Source organism: Sinohyriopsis cumingii, chromosome 9 (assembly GCF_028554795.1).
Source record: "Sinohyriopsis cumingii isolate HCF-2022 chromosome 9, ASM2855479v2, whole genome shotgun sequence".
Classification (NCBI taxonomy): Eukaryota; Metazoa; Mollusca; class Bivalvia; order Unionida; family Unionidae; genus Sinohyriopsis; species Sinohyriopsis cumingii.
In genome coordinates this window covers 82038965-82065733 of record NC_142969.1, presented here as the reverse complement: position 1 = coordinate 82065733, position 26769 = coordinate 82038965, and the positions used below count along the sequence as shown (strand labels likewise).

The 26769-nt window shown below is 38.9% G+C and overlaps 1 protein-coding gene across 3 annotated transcripts in view; it reads left to right on the top strand.

Annotated features, from left to right (window-relative positions):
• Nucleotides 1-26769, top strand: part of LOC149792128 (interferon-induced protein 44-like) — a 51113-nt gene that overhangs the window by 1390 nt on the left and 22954 nt on the right. The gene's annotated exons all lie outside the window — the stretch shown is intronic.

Genomic DNA, 26769 nt, shown 5'->3' with positions numbered 1-26769 from the left:
GGCAAATACAACATTCTATGCCAGCATGTACCAAAACGTCAGTGGTTTGCACTATGCGCGCATAGTCTATTCGGATATGTCCACATACAGTATATCCACAGCTTACTGCTCTAATAGGCCTAGATGTAGTGCTCTAACAGCATATGTTCCTTTACGCCAGCGCTTAACCTCAGCAATTTGTCGATACGATATTACACCCTTGCTACCATTATGGAAGAAAACCGTGAGGCCACGAAATGGCCTATTTTTCGATATATTGCTGAACAAGTTCTGTCACCCGTGATGAAAGCTGAATTTAATGATGTCGTAACTATAATTTGAGGAGTTACAATTGTTGATTCCTTAATGTCAGACACACGTATACATTCTTTAAATAAGTCTGGAATATTAATTATATTTCATCGGACTGACGTCAGAAAACAAGTTCTTCTCCCACTCGTATTTCACAATAACCCCGCATTACTCCCTTGTACTCTGTAGTATAACATATCGAAAACATTGGTCCAAGAATGAATATTCTTAAAAACAAAAAATATAAAACTAATATAACATTTTGTCTTATATTCATGCATTGAATAAAATATATTCTTCAAAATATAAGCGCACGAGTTAAATAAACATACAGTACTCCAGTGCATGGTATCAATAATCACACAGTTCATGGAAACATATTATAATGTACAGCTTACTCCAATTAAACTCTTATATCTCTCTCATTCTCTCTGCCTCTCTCTCTATTCTAATATTATTCTTGAAAATAACATAATAATTCTAACACGGCCTCTATATTTGAGATCGTCAACCTCTACCTCATTATTTCTTTCCTCCTATTATATATATATATATGCATTTCAAATATACTTTGAGATTCGAATAACGTTCATTGATTGTTCAATACCATGATCATGTAATATATATTTAGTGCGAATCATAATAACACAGAATTATCATCATTTAATATAATTTGCAATACATTTGGCTATTTCTTCTTCTATTTAGTGGATTTATATTAATGGAACAAGTATATGTATTTTTGGTTATAGCTTAAATATATATAAAACATTACTATTTGTGTTTGGCGAACTACTCCATCTGTTCCGATAAGTGTCTATCACGCTGATTTGTTGCTGAATAACAATATTATGTGATGCAATGATATCACCTGATAGAAAGTAGGATGGAATTATGATGAATAATGCATATGAACCAAATTCCGTAAATGACGTGTACTTTATAAATGAATAGAACAACTATAACATTGATTATTTTATATTCCATGATCACAGTACGATTTCAGCCGGCTGTTTAACATTCAAAAGTCAGATCCTTGACGCTTAAAATATGCATTATACTGGGCTATCCTATTATAAAACCGTTGTGAGTTTCTAGTTTTTACAAACATACATTACTCAAAGTGCTAATGTGACAATAGTAAACAATCTAAGGGAGGAAATACACATATTGTCTACACCAAAAGAAAACAACTAAGCTGTGAAAGTCTAAAATAATGACAATAAATGCAGAATAATACCAATTGTGACAACATTAGTATTAAAATAATAGCTTCAGCCAATGCTATATACCATGACCAAATTAATTAAGATCATATTTGAGGGAGAATGATTCACTAAAATGCAAAATAGCAAACAAGTTTTTATCATTTTGCATATGATTGGTGGAGCTCTAGCAAGTTACATGTTAGTTACGCAATGGATGAATTAACCTGCTTTTGTCTTTGATGCTGATCTCTATTATTGTATGCGTTTTATTCCGTACCTTTCTTTTTATCATTTATTTACTGAGTCTTAAATGTACAGTATTGAAACCAGGCAATCTCACCACTGATTGTGTTCGCTATCTGAACCACTAATTTGGCAACATTTGCTATATAACTCTTTCAATGTAAATTGTCATAGAATATGCTAAATGTAATTTTTACTCCAACAACACCACCACCGCTCATATCATGTAAGACCAAGCACGGTGGTTTGTATCTCACTAACAACTTGGTTCTCATGATTATTTAATATCAAAGCTATCTCTCTGCTTCAAAATTATTTTTACGCCAGTAACATTGTGGGTTCACGATAATTCTTATATTAATAATACGATCGCTTTTGTAGGATAACACAACAGACGTTACTTGCCCGGACACATCACGCCCAGTCTCAGAACATACACGCTCTTCTAGCCAATAACCATTTCATACGGGTAAAATTACTACCCACTTATAAAAAATGTGTGCCCAAAATGCATAAATCTCTGGTGATTGTGCATTCTTTCTCATGGTCATGAATTTAATCGTAGCGGTGAACATCACTTGCTTGCTTAGAAACTCGCCGATTCGCCTTTGCTTTGGCATATAACACTCGTCTTTTCCCAATACATATTACCCTCACAAGTGCATTCTTGTTAAATAACAGTCGGGATCTAGCTTTTCTCAGCTGAGTCAATGTTGGTCAAAAGTATTCGATTGTGAATGTAACAGGGATGCTCACAGTAGCGAATACAACTTGTTCGTTACGGAAACAATAACTGAGTGTTTTTGCATATGTTTTTGCACGTTCTATGATTCCATGTTAAACGTCGAGTTTGTATTGGTACATCAGGGTGATTCCAAGGACCAATTTCCAATTAACCATTAACAAAGTTACATGACGGTTTATACGAGGGTTTGGTAACAAAACTTTGAAGCGAATATTTAAGTTGATCGAACTTATTATCAGTGTTAGCAACCGCTGACAGCTGATACAATATATTAAAACACAAACATCAAAGACGGATGAACATACGTCAGTATCAACGTTGAGTGCTTCGAACTGAACATCATCTCCAGTGACAAAAAATTTAGATATTGTATATGTGAATAATTACTAAAAAGTAGTTGATACCGTTTTTCAACAGTTTCATTGTACCCAGCATACCTGTATCTTAGGTTTTGAGTATGATTCTGACACGCTTACGTGTAGATATAATATTTGGGAGTATTAAATCACTTTATTCGTGAGGATCTAAAATAAGTCGGTCATTTTATAAGGTTATGCCGTTAGCAGTTTCCTTTCCTTCTTTGATTAATATTCCCATATTTTTACTCCATGAAGTTACTACGCATGGTGGTGCGGGAACGTTATCAATTTGTTCAACCACGTATTGTTTTATCTCAATGTCGGTGGTATCAACATAACGTTTCATAAACGCAACCGACACACTCAAGTGTCTGATTCAGCCGTTTTGAAAAAGCTCAGCCAAATTCCATGCAGCAGCGCTTTTCCCTTTAGCATTAATATATTCAATATCATAAGTAGATGAGTATAATTTACTAATTTGATACTGAACAATTAAAAGGTCACTTATGTCCATGCTAACGACAAGCCGCTTGCTTAACTCAAACAAATCGGCCTTGGTGGCAAATCGGCTGGACTAAACATCAGCAATGTGTAGTCGGGTTAAGTAATGCGCACACATTCTAATTTGTATATTTCCATAATATTATCCGTACCGTAATATGAAATGATTAAGTGCTTGCAAGGTTGGTAAACACTCAAGAACATACAGCAAGTCAACAACAAGATGACAACGTAAAGGTCCATCCAAACTAGTGTCTACTGGTAAGGTCGAATAAAGCAACAGTTGTCATCCACTAGTGACGTTCATTTACATTTAACAACTTAAATCGTGGTGCAACTCCATAGTCAAAATACGGGCGATTTTGAGTTGTCACAAAAACACCGATGTAATCTATTTGATTCAATGACACACATATGTGCCTAAAATAATCCTTGATAACTGTAACATGCTGGTCATATTTCGTGCCATTTATACGCATGGTCTTGGAAATATTCATTGGACTCAGTGTACTGCTGACCACATGTGCAATGAAGTTCGATACATGCTTACAGATTACAATGAATAAGTATAATATTTTCACCGGCGATTTAACTGGAACTTCAAATTCCAACAGCGGTAAATATCGTGCGAGTTTGAATGAACCAATGTTCCAATAAAAATAGCAGCAGAGAGACTGGGCCCACCAACTTTTTCGTCCAACAGGACCACCTATCGAAAACTCTTCTGATAGAAGGTCTTTTTTCGCAAAATAAACCCTTCTAGCCAGAAACTATGATGACTAAATCCTCTTTTCTGGCTAACGGGGTTATTTCGACAGCGATAACTCGCTATAAAAAATAGTTTCTTCGCGGGGTGACGTCGACGGCGACGTTGGTGGCGTAGTCTCTCTGCTGCTAATCATTTTAGGATTTTTAGTTAAAAAATGTATCGAACCCAACTCGGTATCGTGTCCGAGGATCATGTAAATTTATTGTCACAAACCCGTGTGGTTTTCGTTGAGCATGACTAAAGAAATTTCTGAATTTATTGATGTCCATGTCACCACTGCACCAAGTCTGATGAATATTTCTCAGCGTGTGTGTGTCAACTCCGTTAAACACTGCAAGAACGTTACAATTATCTCTGATCACTTTTGAAATTTGTGTATACCGTTGAGTCACATAAATGACATCAGTGTTTTTATGACGCCCACGGGAAAATATTCTCGCAGGGTTTGTTTGATTATCCAGCATGACATCATCGTACACTACTAGATTATTAATTGATCCCTCGATGTCATCAATGCCGAGTGCATCATTTATGTCAGTTATGAATTCAACTACGTTTTCGTCGGTCTCACTGATTGTTTTTGCACTCTCGTTAAAATCTTTTAGCACTTGATAACATCGCTGATCGTCCACAGACGGGGCAATCAAATATAATTGATCCCACTTCATCCACTTCATTATCAAATTCAACAACAGCTGTGTTTTACCCGACCCAGATGGGCCTAAGATAATCATTCGAACAGAATTTGGTAGCACTGAGTTATGCTTGATTGGCTCTCGTCGCTTTGTCGCGGAAAAGTCAGTGATTTCCATTAGATATATCATAAAATAATATGGATTTATATTGTGTGAAATGCCGAGCACGTACCCCAACTACGGATACAACAACAATTACAACAAAAAATAATCGACAAGCGCTCACGGGTAAGTGTGAACGATGTGGCACAAAAAAATTTAGATTTATTAAAAAAAAAGCGGAGGTGATATCGCAGCCAAGTTAACAGCGCTGCCAGGAGCTCCGTGGGCTAAATATCCAGGAGAAAAACATCTTCCAGGACATAATTACTGTGGTCCAGGAACCCGACTTGATATCAGACTTGATGCTCAGGATCAACCCAAACCAGGTGAGTATCCGATAAACGCTATCGATGCAGCGTGCCATGCTCATGATGTAGCTTACCGAAGCAAGGATTTGCAGCAGCGCCATCTCGCGGACGTGAAATTAATTCATGCGTTAAGTGCCATCCCTGATAAATCTTTCAAAGAAAGGTTAGCATCCTGGTTGATAAAAACTGCAATGAAGGGTAAATTAGCGTTAGGTACTGGTATATAATGGAGTCGATTTATTATTCCCCAAGCGGATACTGGAGAGGTAACGCGGCAATTGATAAACTTGCCAGCGCGGCATCAGTAACACGCGCGGTTGCCAAAAATTGGTTATCCCGACAGGCAATATGGCAAATTTATCTACCGCGCCCTAAACAAATTCACTTCGCGCATTTTGATGTTAGTGTACCAAATGAGGTTCATCAAGCTGATATATTATTTCTGCCACATGATACTATCCGAAGACGCACATACAAGTACGCGTTAACCATAGTTGATGTTGCCAGTAGATACAAAGATGCGGAACCGTTAACAACTAAAACAGCATCTGAGGTTGCTTCTGCGTTTGAAAGAATTTATCGGCGAGGACCTCTGCGATGGCCAAATTTATTATAAGTTGATCCTGGCAAAGAATTTCAAGGTGCGGTATCATCGTTGATGAAACAACATAACGTCACCATACGACGAGGACACACTGAAATTCACCGTGATGAGGCAATTTTTGAGCGATTCAATAGAACACTTGCTGAGCGGTTATTTGGATATCAATACGCGAAGGAATTCATTCAGGATACGAGATCGCGCGAATGGGTTGCAAGATTACCAAGCGTGATAGCTGCGCTAAATAATGAAATTACCCGAACCACCAACATGAAACCTTCCATCGCGATCACAAAAACACAAGGTGTTTTTCAAACAAATATACCACTACAACGAAAGAAAGAAAAACAGCAAATACTGGGTAATGTTACTGTAAGATATTTATATGAACCAGGTGAACTTGAAGGTGGTAAACGAAGAGCGACTGATCCCATCTGGAGTGTTACCACACATAAGATATCCACCGTGACAAGATCCACTGGCAGACCAGCAATCTACAGGTTGGATTCAACTGCTCCTCAACGCGGATTCACCCGTGAGCAACTTCAGGTAATTCCCGAGGACACACAATTGCCGCCAAAATCACTGAAGTGACTTAACTAGCGCTGGCGCCCCGCCGTCGATTACACTCAAGACAGGTCAACATGACATTATCACGTGTATGACCGCGACTGTTATCTTTTCTATCTACGGTAAATTGTCTTGAATTTTTATTCGAATACTGCCATAGCATTATACAATTACAGCTCGCAGAGTGATTATTCTGCTGTTGTTTCAGCGCAACAACGAAGTCAACATCAAGATCAAAATCGCGATTATTTTTTTTGTCACTCTGTTTGTAACCGGCGAGTTTTTTTCTTATTACATCACCATCGGTGATGCTGTTGTTTTCATTGTTTTTATCAGCGTTTGATTTAAAATCCGAAGGATTTTCCAAGACAATTCTTCGCAGTTGAGATATTCTTCTGACTCTGGACACCGCCAAGTAGACTAAGTTGGACCATTCGATTCGATCATCAATGATCCAGACAGTTGTATCTGAAATAGTTAGTCCTTGAGAACAATGAATGGTCATTGCGTATCCTAGTGTCCGCGGGGATTTATTCATCGCTAGTGCATCCTCGACAGCATCGATGTCAACTAACACAATATCATTCAATACTAAATTCTGTTTCTCTGTCTTTCCTGGAATATCAACATCTATATTTTGTAACCGTGTATCAGTTGGTCTATAACATAACGGCGTTGGCAGCATTGGAAACTTTTTTTTTTTGTAACTGAAATAGCTGTTGTTGAAATGTGTCTCTGACTATCTTTCTACTCGCCACTATCAAATCGTTTGGTTTCCACACGCGTAAAAAGTCGCTCATCGAAGTTTCAGAAATCATCTCGCGCATGATTTCACATTGAATTTTATTCGGTTGTAGCCTGATTAGTGTTTTAAATTCTTTCAGCGTTGCATCAAGTGCTCGGTAATCATCAGACACTTCTTCGTGATAATCAACAAAATTCCTCAGCCAATCATGCGGAGATGCGCCGACAAACGGAGGTGGTTGACCGTGATCGCCGCACATAACGACTGCAGTATTTTTCGTTAACAGCCAATCAAGAAATGTTTATAACGTTTCCAGCGGCACCGTACATATCTCATCCCAAATTATTATATCATTGATATATTTTGTGCCCATTCGATCTGGCGTCCACGTACCGCCGCTGTATTTGAAAAAGCTGTGATAAGTACAAGAATTGACTCCTCGTTGTTTCATCTCCCTGGCAAGTCTGTGTGTAGGTGTTAGCACAATCATATCTGAATTTCGAAATAATTCAATCGCTCGAGTTGTTTTACCAGACCCGCCCGGCCCGTTCAAATAAACAGTTTTATGTCTGGTGATTGGATCATCCACAGACGGTGCGGAAGATATTTCTGGCATTGTTGATTTATGATAATCATCCTCTCTTGCAACATCAGCGGTTTCACAATACTCGTGCAACATCTCGGCTTTTATTCTCCACGAACCCCATTCATCTCCGCCGCAGAATTTCATTATATCGGTCAGAGATTCTGAATATTTCTTGTCGATGTAAAATGAATCCGTGACAACTCTGACTGCGGTGTCAGGAAATCGATTTACCATCGATAACAAATTTATAGAAACATAAGCCAGCATTGAAGATCTCAAATGTGTGTATTGAGGCGATTCTCCGTCGATATAACTTACAATTGTGCCCAACTTTTTCCCGTCGGACAAGAACACATCCTCCCTGTTACAAAATATGTCTCTGGCAACCGCGTCGGCGATTATAAAATCCAATTCAGCTTCATCGATAATCAACCGCGAGTGATGCATTTTATGATCAAATGCTGCACCCTGAGTAAATTTACCGATTATTCTTCGTCCAAGATCTTTCGCTGTGATTTCACTGTTTTTGAGTTTGATGTTGAGAATTTTAGGAGCCTCACTGACAATGACATCCATTGGGGTATTTGGACACTCTCGTGCATACTCGCCGATAACTTCATCGAGAGTTACACGTTCTGGTGTTGGTAACCAAACTGATGTCTGCGGTCGATAACATATGATTGCCTCGCTGATAGTCAACGATACCAGTATGCCGCTGTCAAGCATGTATCGCAATAACACTATTGGTACCCAGCGCTTTTCGACGAAGTGTCTGCCAAACCAAACATAACAGCACGGATGAAGTCCCGCAGCAAATTCAAACGAAGTCACACGAGCAAATCCTGTCAGGTCAGCGTCGGGTAAACTGCCGTTTGCGGCGACTCGTGTCATCGAGTTCGTGGGGTGTCCAAACCGCGCAAAGTATTCGCGGCACTCGCCGTTCCCGAGAAAGCTTCCTGGGTAGCAGGCAATCATATCCACGGAAATCATATCCCGATAGTCATATCGGGTATTCCACAACCCGCCATGATCATACTCGACACAACTTAACTGTATATCCGAAAGAAACTGACTTCGGGTTGGTCTCCACGAATTTCTTTCTCTGGCGGCGTGAGCGGCAACACTTGGAACTGTAAAACAATTAACCAATAACTGCTCATCGCTGGCATTTCTCATATACTTTTTGCGAGTTTTTTCATTTGTTGGTGCAACGATTCTGTTCTGTATAATTCTCCGTTGGGTCTCACAAATTGATCATAGTCGCCATCTTCAGAGCTCCTAAACAACCACACCGACACAGGGTCGGTTTTACTCAGCGCGTAAATAACCTCGTATATGTTTCCACGATAAAACTTGACAACACGGTCTCGTGGAAATATTGTAACCGCATCAGTCCACGCGTGCGAATTATGATCAATAATTTCAATCGGTGTTCCTGACTTTTTATAATGCTTCGAACTGTATATTTCCCCGGTTAGTGTTTTTACTGTTATTGAGTATTTTAATTTACTTGATAGCGCAGCAACATCATTTATTGTTGCCCCGGTATTCTTAACCGATTCACCCCATGATGTTATTTTTTTACGTCGCAGGTCGGTTAAACCGTTTCCTCGTTTTGTGTTTTTAAAATGTTCCATTACTCGCTCGGCTACACAATTCAGCGTAGAAACGCTTGCGTTTCCAAATCGCATCGGAGCGAGTTTATCAATTTTTGGTTCTTTTACAGGATATATTCCATAAATGACTGCGGTTACAGGATACGCTCGAGCGTAATATGGTATATCAATCCCGGTCAGCATTCCTGGTTTACAATTGCTGCTTAACAGAGCGGTCTTTCCGTTAGCAAGAACAGGGTCGAGTTTGTCACGGATAATCCACGTATCGTCTTCAATGTTGACAATACATTTTATTCTAAAAAAAATATTTCTTTTCACGTTGATGAAAATCAATATAATCAATAATTGTTTTTGCTCGGGCATCAGTCATTGTAGCATCGATGATGTCCTCGTCGCGGATAATTTTAAATGTCGACCATACATGAGAGGCGCCGTCGTCGCGGAATTCTTTTTTACCCTCGTTGATAATATTAAACAGATCAGTTAGATGCCGTCGTCGTGGATCCGGGTTTAGCCTGTCAAGATCGAATCTCCCGGCGCCAACTGCGGTTAACCTGGAAAACTCCTCCATTGTTATATTTAAGACAAATATTTAAATAAGAAAATATTATATATACAATGAACAACTGCAGATGGTTAAAAGTTGGATCTGTAACAGTCTGTGGTAAGCCCTGTAGGAAGGAATTCTGCGGTGAACATATACAGAGCATCAAACGAGGAAGCACAGGACCTATTCGTTGCCTGCGATGTGGCATTGGTGTCAGGGGTAAAACACAATTATGTGCGGGGTGCTGGGGGAAACGATACCGGGAACTCAAGCGATATTACAATAAAAAAAATAACGGAGACGCGCTAAAATCCGAAAGTGATTATATAACTAGGTTTTCAGACAAATTATAAATTAGACAAATATATTATTATATAAATGAGCCAAGAATTTGTCTCACATCCAACCATTAAAAATTATGAAGCATCTCGCGAGGGAACAGTGAGACACTGTAGGCGGAAAAAACCAGTTGGTGTTGTTAATAATACTGGTTATCTAAGATTTACTGCTGGCGGAAAACGTTATCTTAATCACAAGTTTGTGTTCGAGTGTTTCCGCGGAGAGATCAAAAAAGGTCTTGTAATTGATCACAAAGATAATAATAAACTTAATAACTCTCTTCAGAATTTGCAAGCCATTACTCAGAGCGAGAATTCTGCACGAGGTGGCACTGGCAAATTTGCAAAAATCCCCAGAGCTGTCAGATCTCTCAACAAAAATACTAATAAAGAAAATATATTTCGCTCAATGAGCTTAGCTGCGAAGTATTTTGGTATTAAACCGTGTTCGGTTCAACGTGTTGCAGAAAAAATATATAAATCAACTTTTTCAAGTAAGTTTGATAGTTGGATTATATTTTATTACGTAGATAACTCTGCAGCGACTGTGTAAAAATCCGAAGGATTTTTCAAGTCAATGATACAATTATTTCCCCGTTGACGCTGTCAAGGTGACTTTGTCAACAGCGCGCTATAACACTTTACAGGTGCGAGCAGACGATTTTCTGCACAAGGAAGTAAATAACTCCCCTTGTTTTTCCCCTTGACGCTATCAAGGTGACAGCGCAAGAATGATTTTATCTTCCGGATTTCATCAGGTAAACTTGTATTTATCTTTTTTTTCACAGACAATATCGCTATTTTATTACACTTGTTCGGGTTTATGGCTCATCTGTGGTTTCCACATGATCATATTTAAGAAAATACGTTTTAAACAAATCACGCAGAGCTATTTCTGGACTTTCAAGTATCAGTCGGTTTATATACAATATCGTCCTAATACTATATTGGGGTTTCGAAACCCAACGAAGTTGCACACGTACTCCGTTATCGCCCCGTTTCGGGGTAACCTTTTACCCGGAAACAGGGTTGATTTCCGGGTACGTGTGCAACTAGTTGGATGTAGAATATAACCCCGCATTGTGTTTGTACCGTCCTAGGATAAGTTATGTGTTTGTGCCGTCTTAGGATAAGTTAGAATTAAGTTATATGTTTTTACCGTCCTAAGATAAGTTATATATACAATTGTAAAATACAACTGCTGTAAATAGCTTCTACTGCTGTAAATACAACTGCTGCTGTAAATAGCTTCTACTGTATGTTTGTGCCGTCCCTAGAATTAAGTTATGTGTTATGTGTTATCCCCATATGAGCCTTGCTAGCATATCAAATGGTAAGCTAGGAGGTTCACAAATGGGGAATGTCTCGTCGTTTCGCAAACACACCCTCTGTGCTTTCTAGACTGTTATTTGGCACTTTAGGAGCTCATCGGGGGTAGTGTTTCCGCCCCCCCCCCCCCGAGTTTGGTAGGATGTCATAAGACACCCTAGAGACTCAAAGGAGATGTGATGTTTTTTTATTTCTTTAAATATTTATAAATATTTAAAGATTTAAAAATATATATAAATATGAATCAAGAAAATATCAATAATGTGATTGATGCTATTAAAAAATTAAAAAAACAAGGATTTAATATATTACTAAATGTTGAAACTATTCTGTCAGATTTTGAATCATTATACGAAGCTAAACGCGCAGGGCGTTATATTCTTCCTGCTCAATATCGATTCATAAAGATGATCCAAAATAATTTGTATAAATCGCTGGCCAGCGTAGCGGAGACACAAATAAATGAATTTGTTCCACTGTCTCTTGCAGTCGAAAAGATCAGGCTGGCACTGGCAGCCGAGTATGAAACTAAAAAAATAATTAACAATCGGGTCCGGAAATTAAAGCATTGTTATGTCTGCTGAAAATCCAGAGAATTTAGAAAGCAATGATAGATTTGTCACGGATCACGAAGTCATTCACGAAGTCAACGGGAAGTAAAAATACTTCACCTTGACTTCGTTAGATGCCTTGATAAAATCAAGGAAGTGAAATAGGGTACCTAGAAGTGAAATCGAAAGTAAAAAAAAGTAATATTTTTTTTTTACTGTGTAAATTATGCAACTGTCCGATTTCGTTGGTTTTCATAGCAAAACCTCTATCAAATCGAGGAAAATGGACAATTTCTTTGATTTTTACTAGCAAATACCGTTATGAATCTGTGACTTTGGACTGTTTCTCTTGTTTTTACTAGCAATTACCGTTATGAATCCGTGACTTTGGTCTGTTTTGTTAATTTTTACTAGCAAATACCCCATCAGATCCGTGACTTTGGTCTGTTGCAGAAAAATACTATAACAAAAAATAAAATCCCGCTTAAAAAATAATTATTATAGTATTATTTTTGCAACTGTCTGATGTCACTGATTTTTACTAGCAAATGTCCTATCAAATCGAGGAAAATGGACAATTTCGCTGGTTTTTACTAGCAATTACCCCTATCAAATCCGTGACTTTGGACGATTTCTCTGATTTTTACTAGCAAATACCCCATCAAATCCACGACGCTGGTCTGTTTTGTTAATTTTTACTAGCAAATACCCTATGAAACCAGTGAAATGGACGATTTCGTTGATTTTTACTAGCAAATACCGTTATGAAATCGGGAAAATGGTCAGTGGTAAAAAAATATATATAAAGTAAAATATTTTTAAAGAATTTTCACTGAAGTATCTTATCGAGATGATCCCGTGAAATGCACGAGTGAGCAACATTGAGGATTTGGTCTGCATCACAAGTAATCATCGTGATATTGTTTTCGCGGAGTTGCTTCAGCTGAAAATTTGTCAGTAAAAAGTCATCATTGCCGTACTTATCGATGATTATTTTAACAACGCCCGGGGAATGATTTCCGGTAAATATTTTTTGATGAATTCTTCAAGCGCGCGCTTGTCAACGATGGAACATTTCACGTGTTGATACATTTGCTATGTTATTCGCGTTCATTTAATATAATTTATTGTGACAGTGCTGTCATTGATGATGATGTCGCTGACAGTGCTATCATCGTCATCGTTGTCACTGTCAATAAAATCACTGTCAGAGACATCTTCATCTTCATCACTGACAACAAAATCACTGTCAGAGACATCCTCGTCATCATCATACTTCTGGTAATTCGAAGATTTTTTGGACATTATTATGATATGATATTATTAATTGAAAGTCTTAAGATGGAAATCGTTTCACGATGAAAGTCCTTAGGACGGAAATCGTTTCACGATGAAAATCTTAAGATTTTACCAGCAGATTAATACTAACAGTCTCCCCACGCAGGTCCAACAGTCTATGTTGCTGGTCAGTGACTTTAAAATTTATCCTTGTCAGCGTAGGGTTATGACACCGCAACGATACCGGATTGATTGGCTCTTGCACAATCAAAAATCCAGGTGGCTCTCTAGGAGTAAATGAATACAGTATAAACCCTTGCTGGGCTTGATTCGATGTTGTCGTGTCTATGTTGTAACTGCCATCGATGACATCACATACAAGATTGACCGCGACGACATCAGTGATTGCTACGATGCCCGGAGAAATATGCCGGCCATCGCTCGCTGTGGAATTATTGTGTGTTAAGATAACGGGTTCTGGTAGTATTCGTTTGTGTTGTGCAAGTATGTCATCGAAGTATTCATCGACGATATCAGTGACGAATTTTCGCAAGATGACCGGGGAACCATATCCTGGTAATTTAAAATTCGGCAGTTCAGCTTCGGTCAGCGAGTACTTATCCAAAAATTGTTGTTTAATGATGGAGCTACTGTCGGTTACTACCTGAATCATTCGTTGGTTAATATATTCCATATCTGCAGCAATCTGATTTAATATTTCGATTTGCTTAATAATTTCTCCACGTGAACCTGTTACATCAGAAAGATGTTCTTGGAAGCGTTGCCGTAGATGCGCTAGTTGCGCGCGGTGCTCAACATTAATAGTTTTAAAAAATTCAGTAATTTCGCTCAGATAAACACGAAATCCTAATCCTCCCACTCCCGTTGAACATGTTGCACGAGTAAAAGTCAACACAATATCGCCTCCGTCACTAAGAGGCGGGATCCACCTATCCACCGTTGCACCTTTTATATCATCCAGACGCGGCCTATAACCGGGTGTAATTCCGTGATATGACTTCGCGTCAGTGATATAATCGGATTTTTCGGGTGCAGGGGGTGGTATCGGTGGTACCGGTGGTGGATTTTTAGGCCATCCTAATACTGTTCTGATTGAACTGTTATAGATATCAACGGCGTAACCCGGTGTTGAGATTTCGATGATCGTGGACAGCGTTGGCTCGTGTGCAGTGATTGATATTTTTGCTTCTTTTCCGGTGATACGTTTTATTTGACGCTGTATTTCTTTGTTGATTTCTTCTATCTGATAACTCCCAGTGGGTAACGCAATGACGTTCCAATCTGGGGTTCCATCAGCGTTATTCTGATACGAAAAAACAAATGAGTTATTCGGCAACTGTCCGTGAAATGATGTCGACCTGATATTGGGCCAACTGTGATATACTCGTAATTGTGCCAGCGCTATTTCACTTACTGTAATTGCAGTTGGAAAATTAATATCGAATTCAGGTTGCGTCGAGGACACTGATATCACAGATGTTTTTACCGGAGCTGTATTCGCGACTATGTCGAGCAGCTCTCGATGCTGAAGTATCTCCGTCATTATTGTTATTGTTGGTTTTCAAATGAAAACCGTTTGCGGTTTCAGTATTCGCTGCACGCTCGTAATCGTTGTAAATGCTGGACATCAGCGTGAATTCGGAATCTGATATGTTGTTGTCGTCTACGCTGGATGATATCAACGAGGACAATTTCGAGTAGGCGCTGTTGGCCGCGTTGGCTACCCGGGTATACTCGTGTAATTTTGTTATCGCGCACGAAGATATTTTTTTCGCGATGATGTTGGCGACTCCAGCAATCGTCGTTGAGGCAGAAATTGTGATTGTGATAGCGATTGCAGCAGTTACTGGTGTCAGCGCAGACAATAGCACACCCGTGGATGCAACTACCGCGGATACCGAATACACTGTTATGTCCAGCGCGGTCACACGCCGTTTGTATTTTTTTATTTTTGTTGCGCATCTGTCAATGGTGTTTTTCAACGTTGATTGCCATTCGCGTACCTGATCATACCGGTATTGATGAGCGCTTAATGACTCTGTCATTAGTGTTGTCGTTGATGCTGATTTCATTATTCAATTACGCGGTAACCAACTGAGGCGTTTCTGCGACGAATTCCAAACACCACCAGTAGGATGTTGCGGTTAATTTCTTGTCTGCGGCTTCAAGTATAAATATTTCTTCGGTTCCGCTGTTTAGTATTATAGTTACAACCCCGGAATACTTATCGGTGGAATGTCTCCAAGGATATGTTGTGAAGATTTCAAATTTAGCGGCTGAAAACACAGACAACCTGTACACGCCAGTGGCTGTTGCTGTGTATTTGATAGTGTTATTTTGTCGGGACCATGTTGCGAATCCCGATGATACCGTGAATACGATGTTGGTGATATGCCCGGGAGTAACTGTAACGGGGACTTTAATCAAACTGGTTTTGTTAACGATCTCAGGAATTCCCGATACGATATCCTGCTGTGTTTGTTTGATCGTGTCAATGTTGGTCTTGATTTCAGAAAGCTTCATATCGACGACCAAAGGAGCTCCAAAGAACTTATCCACGGTCTCGTCGGTTTTTTGATAATTTCTGCGAAATCTTGCAAACGCGCCCACGTGAACATCATACTCTGCCCGCAACGTGGCTAGTTTACTGTCAATGGTGTCTACGTATTGTTTGTTTGCGGCATCTTCGGGACCTTCCGGATTTTTTAGAACGGTTATTTTGTTGCCGTTCATGCTGAGTTCACCTGTCATTGTATCACCGGTCTTCGCTACACGCTCATCTCGCAGCATCGCAATTGATATCGACGAATCTCTGATTCTGCCGCTGTCAGTGAATACAACAATGTTGTCCGCGGTAGCTCCAAAGACCCTGCGAATTATGTCATTACACTTAATGTTACTGGTTCTTAGTTTGCCGTGCCTGTCCTGAAAAATAACAACCTCATCTGGGTCTATCCCGGTCAGATTTAAAAGATCAGCAATTTCATCTTTGGTCGCATACTTCGATAAATCGATATCTTTTTTTTCTTCCTTGGTTCTGCTTGATCTTCAGTAAATATCAACCATTATCTGTTATGGGGTTGTTTAAATTTGGAAATCATTGATGATTTTTCAACGTGTATTCATGCACGACTTTATGAGGAGGAATCGCTGGATGTTTTGTTATCGCGGCGAGAACATTCAAAACCTCTTGACCACATATCGGAGGATCGGTTAGTGTTTGTGTTGGTAACGTTGACTGCCAAACTGGAATTGGAAATCCTTGGACGTACCTGAAAAATTCAACTGGCGGTGCTAGCCCGTACGAATCGAAATAGATAATTCAACGCGGATCGATCGCGTAAGCAACCCAATGAGTCCCAGGGCCTTCCTTGTTGTCAAAATTAATAATTCCTGTTTCTGGATTATTCGGTGTTGCTGGTAATTCATCTCGCATAAATACACCTTTGAAGGATTTTATGCGTAATTGTTTAGCAGCATTAAGTAAATCAAAATTACTCGCTGGAAGCTTCAATGCTGGAAGTGTTTTCAAAACCTTTTTGGGTACCATGACGCCGGAGTTCCCGGTAGTCTTAGACCGGATCCCTTTTTTGTATCCTTTCCCGGTGGCTTTCTTTAGTGCCATTCCAGCTGCGGTTCCTACTGCTCCTAACGCGGCTGCCTTTGCGACTGCGGGAGCAGCAGCAGCTATCAGTGCTGGTATCGCGGCGAGAAGAGGAAATATACCGCCGGTTTTAACCATATCTTTGACCGCGGCCGGAGAGAGATCAAGTCGAACTCCAGTCGTTGATTGATTCGCGCTATTGAAATGTTTTAGCTGAGTTTTAGTCAGCGACAGCTTGTTTGGACCACCCGCTAGCTGATCGTGCTTTAACGTTATTGATGTCCCACATGTGCTCGCGTTTTTCGATTGTAATTTCTTCACCTGACCAGGAGTCAGTGACACATTAACGTAACTATATGACATTTTATTTAATACGAGATTGATCTAATTGTTTACACGTTGCTGCTAGCAATGTTACATATTTTCCACTGGAGCATCGATGACTCTCATTCGTCCACCAACACCTTCAAGTAGCATTGCTTTATCGGAGAGTATGACAGCGATCGCTCTAAAACCACCAACAACTGCAGGTGGACCAGCAACTGCAGCGGGAAACTCACCAACGTTAGCCTTGAAGTGTATATCAACGACCGATTGTTTGGTTAGATCAAGATGTTCCAGCGAAAAGTAATAAATCGGATACAGCGTTGTGAAATCCAACTGTGATATCTGCAAACCGGTATCAATATTTTGATCACGTCCCATAAATGTCATCAGACGATGATATGCACGTGCAACTTGATTATTTTCAAAATCTATCACTATATCCTCGGATGGTTCTTGATGTCCGTTTATTCGCAGCGAAACTTCAGAGACAGCAAGTTTGTCAAATATCATATTCGAATGTATTTGACTACTTACTCTTGCGTTAGCCTGAAGTGCTACGAAAATATGTCGTGGTGCTGACAAACCCTGCTGTGATGCTATGTGCCACGTGAATTGCCCAGCACCGGCGCCCTGAATGGAATCTGTAGATGTTGTCAACCATGATATCAATGATTTACCACCTGTGTCCATGAAAGAGAGTAACCGTTGCTCTTCAGCTAACGATGGGGACATTACTGGCATCCACAACACAAGCTTGAATAATATTACTTTACCAGGATTAACAGCAGGATCATCACCTTCTCGCCAGATAGCGTCGTTGTCGTCACCTTTTCTAACAAGTACAACTGTATGCTTGGCTCCAAAAATAACCTTTCTGACACCTCTGCAAAATCCAAAAGATGTGAGACAGCGGAATTGCACATGAAAATTTTCTACGATTACCTGATAACATCGATTTACGTGTAGCAAAACCAAGATTGTACTCGGTATTTGGCGCCGAGACAGCTGTGACAGCTGCTGGTTTGTCTGGAGTATCCGGTAATTTACTGACAGTTGCTGCAAAAGAGTCAGCTAACATTGAATATCTAATAACAGGTCTTCCATTCGGATGATCAGTATTATCCTTAGCGAACATCATAGTCGGACCAGCCGATCTAGTGTAATCATCTGAGTATCGTGCTAATCCGACGATTGTTGTAGCAACGTCAACGTTATCCTGAATCGTTTCAATTTCTTTCCCATCGATGTTGTATGAAGCACTTCTGAATAGTGCCATAATGCCATTGTTAACAAAACCAACCTGGAAATTAGCTCCATATGGTGTATTAGCGACAACATCTGTTACAACTTCACCCGTGACTTCAAGGAATGCTTCAGCGGGTAAGAAATATCTACTTGTATCATGTACTTGTAATTCAATTCGTCCCCGCTGATTGGGTGATCTTGCTTCATAAGAATAATACTGATAATCACGCACAGATTCATCTTTAAGCGTTGGTGCATCCATGTCGAACGCTGGATCAGATACACGTTTGAACATTATATAAAATTATCGTCGTCTAAAACGAAGACCACTTCCTGATATCAGGCTCGTATTTATTTGTTCGGGTATTTGGTTTACTAGCGCCGCAAGTTTTTGATTTGCGGATTGATTTATTACTTTACTAACATCCGCGGGCATAAGTTCAGTACTCGGCAATTTTACTGGTGGTGGTTTAACCGTGCTAGGTCTACGTGCTAACCGTGACAGTCTACCCTTGACTGACGTAAATGCCTTTCCGGCAAGATTACCAACAGCTCCAAGGGCTTTATCCTTGACAACATCAACCGCTTTCATCGCCAATTGTTTCGCAATCGGTAACGCCTTAGGGGCTATCCTTGAAAACAAACCCGTAACAACATCACCGAGACCATCTCCGTAGGTTGCTCTGTAGACCGGTAATCGTGAATTCACTACTCTGACTGGACTAGGTCGAGTATCGTGTATGATCATTTTATTTAATTGTTGTTTTCTCTAACTAGTCGCTGTAATAACCATCTGCGAGTTCATTAACAAGTTCACGGTAGATGCCGATATCCATGATACCACGCTGAAATAGTCGTTGACAGATATCAGCCGCTTCATTAATTATTTCTGGTGAGTTATTTCCGGCACGTTTTCCTCCGATGAGAACTTCTAACCGCGATACATCATTGATGATATTATCAGGGCAGGGAATAAAACCCGATCCAGTTTTAGGTTCAAGCATCCCCAATTCTTCAAGAACATCCCCCTCCGAAAGATCAGAGTAAGACGGCGCTGGTTTCTCTTTTTTAGGTCTTCCCTTTCGTTTAGGTGGTTCGGGTGGCGGTGATTGATCTCTCTCTCTGCGGTAACTTTCTTTTTCATTTCCTTCGCTTGCATTTTCGCGACTTTTTTTTTCTTCCTTTATTTTTTTGCTTGATCTCTCAGTTCTTTATTATACCCAATTATTCCTGTTTTTATAAAATTATAGGTATCATCATTTGGAGGTATTCGGGGGAGATCTCGATTTATTTTATACACATAATCACTCCACTCAGCTTGAGACATGCCCTTGGCAGCTTCTGGTTTTAGAAATTCATGTCTGCGACGAAAATTTTCGACGATCCAAACAGAAAACTGCCGAAGTTCCTCTACGTTACTCAATGGAATATTTCTTATTTCGTCGATACCATCTTCGGTAAATTTTTTAATAAATGTTTCCTTGACAGTTACAAGTGGACCTACTGCACCTGGATCAGCTGCGGCTGCTACTTGTTGTTCACTAAGTTGTTTTATTGCTTGAAGCAAACCCTGCTCTGGTTTTCCACCCTCAATTGCAGCCTCTTCTTCAGTTCGTCCTTTGATAACAGTTAAAACCTTTCCAGTGACTGCAGTGATAGGTTTAAATAATTCCCCTGTGGTCGTTGCGAAACCCTCCTGTGCTTGCTGTCGTTGCTGTAATTTTTCTCTGACACTATCTCGCACAGGAATAAATTTTTTGATTGCTTCAAGTCGTTCTCGAGCTAGTCTAGCGGAATGTGCTTCTCCGATGTTGGCCATTATTGTTAACTTAAATTTTTAATTCACAACAGAAATCCTAAAATGATTAGCAGCAGAGAGACTACGCCACCAACGTCGCCGTCGACGTCACCCCGCGAAGAAACTATTTTTTATAGCGAGTTATCGCTGTCGAAATAACCCCGTTAGCCAGAAAAGAGGATTTAGTCATCATAGTTTCTGGCTAGAAGGGTTTATTTTGCGAAATAAGACCTTCTATCAGAAGAGTTTTCAATAGATGGTCCTGTTGGACGAAAAAGTTGGTGGGCCCAGTCTCTCTGCTGCTAAAATAGTTATTTAAAATGTATGTCAGTAATATCTATCACATAATAGGTAATCGAAGCTACGTTGCAGAGTCACCCATGACACGTTAGTAATATTAAGGACGATACCACAAATAGTCAAACACATTTTGCAGTCAATTGCTGTTATAATAATACAGGAATTGCTTGTATGTCCTTTTTAAGGGAATTTGACTAAAGTAGCAATATTCCATTGTTATTTCCCAAAACTATGTAGTAACATTAATCTATATCCAGGCGCTGATTTTGCGATCTCCAAAACCTGAAATGTACTGATGTAGTACAATGTAGTTCGTGAATTCACTTGCATCGACATTAATTTGATAACACCACCTGATACACTGTTACAATCAATATAGCCCCGACAATACTTTCGTTGTGCACCTACGATATGTTTTGTTGTTGCAACTCGATCTATACCAAATTCAACAGCTCATGCTGCCTTAACTTCACACATATCATATATAACTTTCAAGCTGCAAAACAACACTGAAAAATTCCTTACCATAACATAGAGCACACAAAGTTAGATTTACACTGAACCATTAGTGTAACTTTCAGTGACACTTAAAAACATTTCAGCTTTCAAGGAACATTACCTTTAATCAGTAATTGCATTACATAGTGTATGCATTGTGTACAGAGTATAGCTTGTGCAATGCTACAGATATCAACAGATCACCAGCTGAAGTTCACTTTTATTAATAAGATTAATCAAGACAGACAATTAATAACAACTTAGTCTTCGATCCAACTTTGAGCAAGAATTGATTTAAACTTCAGGCCAAATAATGAGAATATACATTTTATTAACAAAATCAATTACAACATCAGCTTTTTCAATTCAGAATTGGAATATAGATATTATTCATGTAGATAGGTCGGTCAGTGCGAGGCATGTATATGGGACTTAAACCACTGTTCAGTTTATAATGTAAGTATGTTGCAAATGATGTTTAATTTGATTACTGGGAAAATAATTTCAAGTGATGATGCAAACACGTGTTTTATATTTTGTGTGTACTATGCTCCAGTTAAATTGTCAATATATTCAGAAGTCACGATAAAGGTCAGGTGTGAAGCATGTGCAAGCAATCTTGCGCTGGTTTTCTGAAGTGGAAAATACAACCATAAGCATATGCATGTGGACATATTATTGTATTGCCTAGTTGGGGTCAGCTGAGGTGACTAGGCTGCATGCAATTAAAAATCAGATTACGTTCTTCATGATGGGACCAGCGTGGCATAGATAAGCCGAGATCAGCCCAGAATACACTCCAATGATGGGGTCAGCCTAGCATAGATTGGAAATCATCATACTAAAAATCAGTGTTTCATTCAGATTCTAGCTCATATGTAACCCCTACATAGAGAGATCCAACGTTTATTTAAGAAGTGACGTAACTGTATGTATTTATAACATAGCTTTAAAACTAATTCAGTCATATCACTGCGATGTCTGCATGTTGCCACTTTATAATGTTGTATAGCACGGAGGCATCATCCCGCAGATATGTACCAGTCACACTATCCTGACACCAGACCGACCAGGCCTAACACTAACCTCCTAATGTTGAGCGCCAAGCGATGGATCTGGTAGTACAATTTTTTGTAATCATTTGATATGACGCGGCCGGGGTTCAAACTCGCGACCTTCCACATCCGGCGCGGACGCTCTAATCACTATACCACCGGAGTGGTTTGACATTTGGTTCTTGCTGATATATGGCATCGCACTCAATATGTACCCATGTTGGTCATTTTTTATACTCGAAAGCATCATCAATCAGTGGACCATGACAAAGCAATTAGAGTACACAGTCCACTCAACGTGATAGAATTTCCTGAACGTAAAGCGACAAAGGCAGTGTGAGTGATTTATATTTGATTGTACAAGTTAGGGTAGACTCGGTTGTTGAATCGTATCATGCACTGGTTCGCTTGTGATACATTATGTATGTTTATGCTATCCTCGGATGATCAGTCGCTTTACGATATAATTCGCGAGACTAGATAATTGCGTTTTAGTCGAGTCTATGAAGGACATTGCTGACTCACCAGGAGCCGACGATCTAGACGCGTCCTTTAAGGATCTTGCCGTGCAGGGCGAGGATATAGTTAACCGACAAAACTCCTCAACGTAAATTTGCATAGGTACGTCATAAACGCACAAGTCTACGCGCATATTCCTGAAGATATATACGACAACATGAAGATGTGTCTGTTGTTCAATGAAATGTACGTGAACGGATCATCAAGTATCTAACGAACATCATGTGCCTCCGCCATCACATGGAACGCATATATGCTTTTTCTATCGCTATAATTCGCGTGCGGTTCACTAACTCCTCATGATTTGTTACAGTTCATGTAACACACACTCTCGGCCTAGACATTATTTGTTTAGATACCATAAGGCATATGGGATTGACAAGTCATTTTGGAACATACGTGATATAAACAAGCGTGTCATGCATCGAGTCAGTATAACCTTGAATAAATACATATATAAAATAGAGAATTTGATCGATAATTCATGTATGACGTTTCAGTAAGTTTCCGCTGACGCTCTTGGACTCCATTACTACGTCCATACATGCCAATCAAGAGACATACAGTAAATCGTTGCGTGCTTGATCCCGTTTCCCACTCAACATATAAATTGATCCCAAAAGAACGATGTTGTGCATAGCCATGGTCTAGTCTGTTGGTGACCTCCTTTACCCCAACCTACGATTTATTAAGAACTATGATGTCCATATATTAAAGTGTCAAGTGGCAGAATGTCCTTGCTTTCCACTTGTACAGAAACTGAGAAGCCTGCTGTACTGGCATTAAATAGTCGCACAATACTGAATGGCCATCATACGCGACTTTAATTGATGTTTGATGATAATGCATCGTACCATGTGTCGTCTACGAGTGAACAACATGGATTCAAGAGCGCTGTAATTTGATACAGTTATATAAAGCAGTGAATTTGATGGTAGGTTTACGGCAGCTCCGAATACAAATAGAAGCTCAATTGTACACACTTCTACGTATTCGTCAAATAAGTGATAGCAGACGAAGCAGAGTAGACAGATTTGAAGGAGGAAGTGAAATAAAAAGAGAAGCATTAAAAGAAACTCATCGCCTCAATACCGACTGGATTGGGTCCATCTAGATTTCCCACTGAGGATATTAAAGTCCATACTGTCTCCAAGAAGACAAAATGGATTAATTGGTGAAAGAAATGGTGGAAAGGATAAGGAAGAAGTATAAACCAAAAGGCCCTTTAAAAGATCACTCAGATCTCTAGAAAAGATAGATACTACGCAGTCATTGCCATTGTGCTTGTCTATGTTTTGCGTACTTCATTGACTGTTTGTTTGTCTATGTCTAGGTTGTCGACAACTAAAACTTTTAAACGTTTCCATTACCATTCACATTTGACCCCATCACCACTTCTGACCCTGTAAACAATTTTGACCATTTGGTTCAATTCTTCTGATGAATATATGGACGCCCTTATACTATGGTATGACCTCCATGTGCCACTGACTTCTAAGTCTTTGGTTGCTATATAATTATATATAGAATACCATGCCATGTGCAGAGTGCGTGTGTGGGGGTGGACTGTAAGCTTCATATATATATATATATATATATATATATATATATATATATATATATATATATATATATATATATATATATATATATATATATATATATATATATATATATATATATATATATATTGCGTGTGTGTGCATGTATGTGTTTGTGTGTGTGCGCGCTTAGTGACTTGGAGGTGCATCTGATATTTGTTATCTTGAAAAGCGGTGAATTGAGAATAAGTTCTTATTCTCATGTAGCCTGTATTTGTCTCAAATGGAATGTACCAAACATCTATGTATGCATGTCTATATTTGTTTTTAATAACCTGGGTTCATAAGGCCGATGAAATGAATTAGTTGTGATCCTGTTATATTACTACATAGCAGATACAGATTTGTCAGACTTTACCTGGCTCACAATAATATTGCTAAAATGTAGATCTCCAGACTCAAGTCAGCAAGATTGCTTCATAGGCTAGATGTGTATATAAGACTGTAAATCGAACTCATTGTAGTAATATTATATTTGAATGCAATGTATCTATACTTGAATTTACAATTTTATAAACAGCTCTTTAACCATCTACTATCACTATATGTAACAATGCAAACTTCTACAATTCCTTACTGCCTATTACCTTTGTCATGTGTCCATAGAAGTTGTCCATTGACTTTGTAATCACAAAAATAAAATATGAAAAATCGTATCAGTACATTGTTGCTACATAGGAAAGAACAAATAGCTTGTATGAGAATATTTTTAAACATGTCACATGCTTGATATATTTAATTTTTGTTGGTACGAACAGTTTACTCATGCTAAATCTGACTGGTTATTGACTTTTTTAAAAGTCACATCTGGATGCAAAAAAGACGTCATTAGTACATCAAGTGTATCATCTTCAAGACCTTGATACGCCTACTTTGCATGGCCAATGCACAGAAAGTTGCCCACGCAGTACGACAATCTAAACTGAATAATGTATGTTGTTGTTGACAGTAATGGTTCCAATTGTGAGATTCAATGTTTTAAAAGAAGCAAACTACAGCACATTGTTGTCTTTGCTGTTATAGGGTTTAACACCATTTTTCAGCAGAGGATAGGCCACACAGGGCGGCCATTATACATGTGGAGGACGAACCCGGGGAAACTCCAGAAAGAACCACCCACCCACGAGACGCTCCTGGCAAACTTTCTCACATACACGCACTGGCCGAACCCGAACCTCGAACCGACGCAGACAGGTGAGATGGCAATGATATGTGACGGTAAACACTTTAGACCACTTGGCCACTCCGGACCCCCAACTACAGCCAGTGTCAAAATACTGTCTTGACAAACTATAAAATATTCCTATATAGATTAATATCCTGATTTTATTTATAATTTTCATTAAAGTTTGAAAAGAGTTTGTAAATTTGTTTCAAATCAGTGATATCTAGCAAGACTCAAAACTGTTCAAAAGAAAGTAAATCACACAGATCTTTGTGTCATATGGTTAATATTCACTTTTGGCAGAGACTTGTGTCACATGTTAATGGATATTTATGGGACAAGTCACAATATTGTTGCCCACATTTTAAATAAGTCCTTATTCAGTTTCCACTTTCTCTTTGTTAACCTTTTTCATAATAATTGTACCTATTGTAACATGTCCTGAAAATATACGTAAGATATTACCTATATGTATATATGTTTGTCATTTGTATCAAGTTTTATTTCCATTTTGCTGCTGTTGTATATGAAGTCATTGTTTTGCATTTTTCTGCTGTTGCATCACACACGGAAAAGGTGGTTTGTTCTGAAAAAATGCAAAGACAATATTTTTTGTTCTAATATTTGACAAGATCTAACTCATGATCCCTCTCCTTCCTGCAATGAAACAGAGCATATAAATTAATTGGCTACTACTAATTTGAAAAAACCAGTTGCATACTAACTGTGCAGATAATATCAAATATGTGACTTCTGAGAAAACATACACTTTAGAGCACAATGGTCCCTTAAAAGACATGTCAGTAACACATAGGTGGATTATGTCATATACAAATTTACAAATGAACAACTTATACATTTATAGTCAATACACAAATATTCTTAAGATAATAATTTTCGTCGAGACTGAATCATAGCACGTATAGTCAACGGGATTATAAGAGTTGGAAACATGGGTTTCTGCTTTATGTGATAACCTGATGGAAAATTAAACATTTCTAACACTAATCAACCAATGCCCCAGGAATTTACTTCAGAACAATTTCTGAAAACTTTGTGCCCATGTAGTCTCTCTACCAATATCCAATATTAATAGTATATGTAAGATATTTTGTCAACTTAACTCTCCTTAAATACTTCCAATGTGAACAAAATGTGGTAAGATTGTTTCAATTTGCATGTACAATGAATATTCTACCAAGACTGGGCTTCTAAAGACCACACTTACAAGTTTGTGGCAGTCATGATGATCAA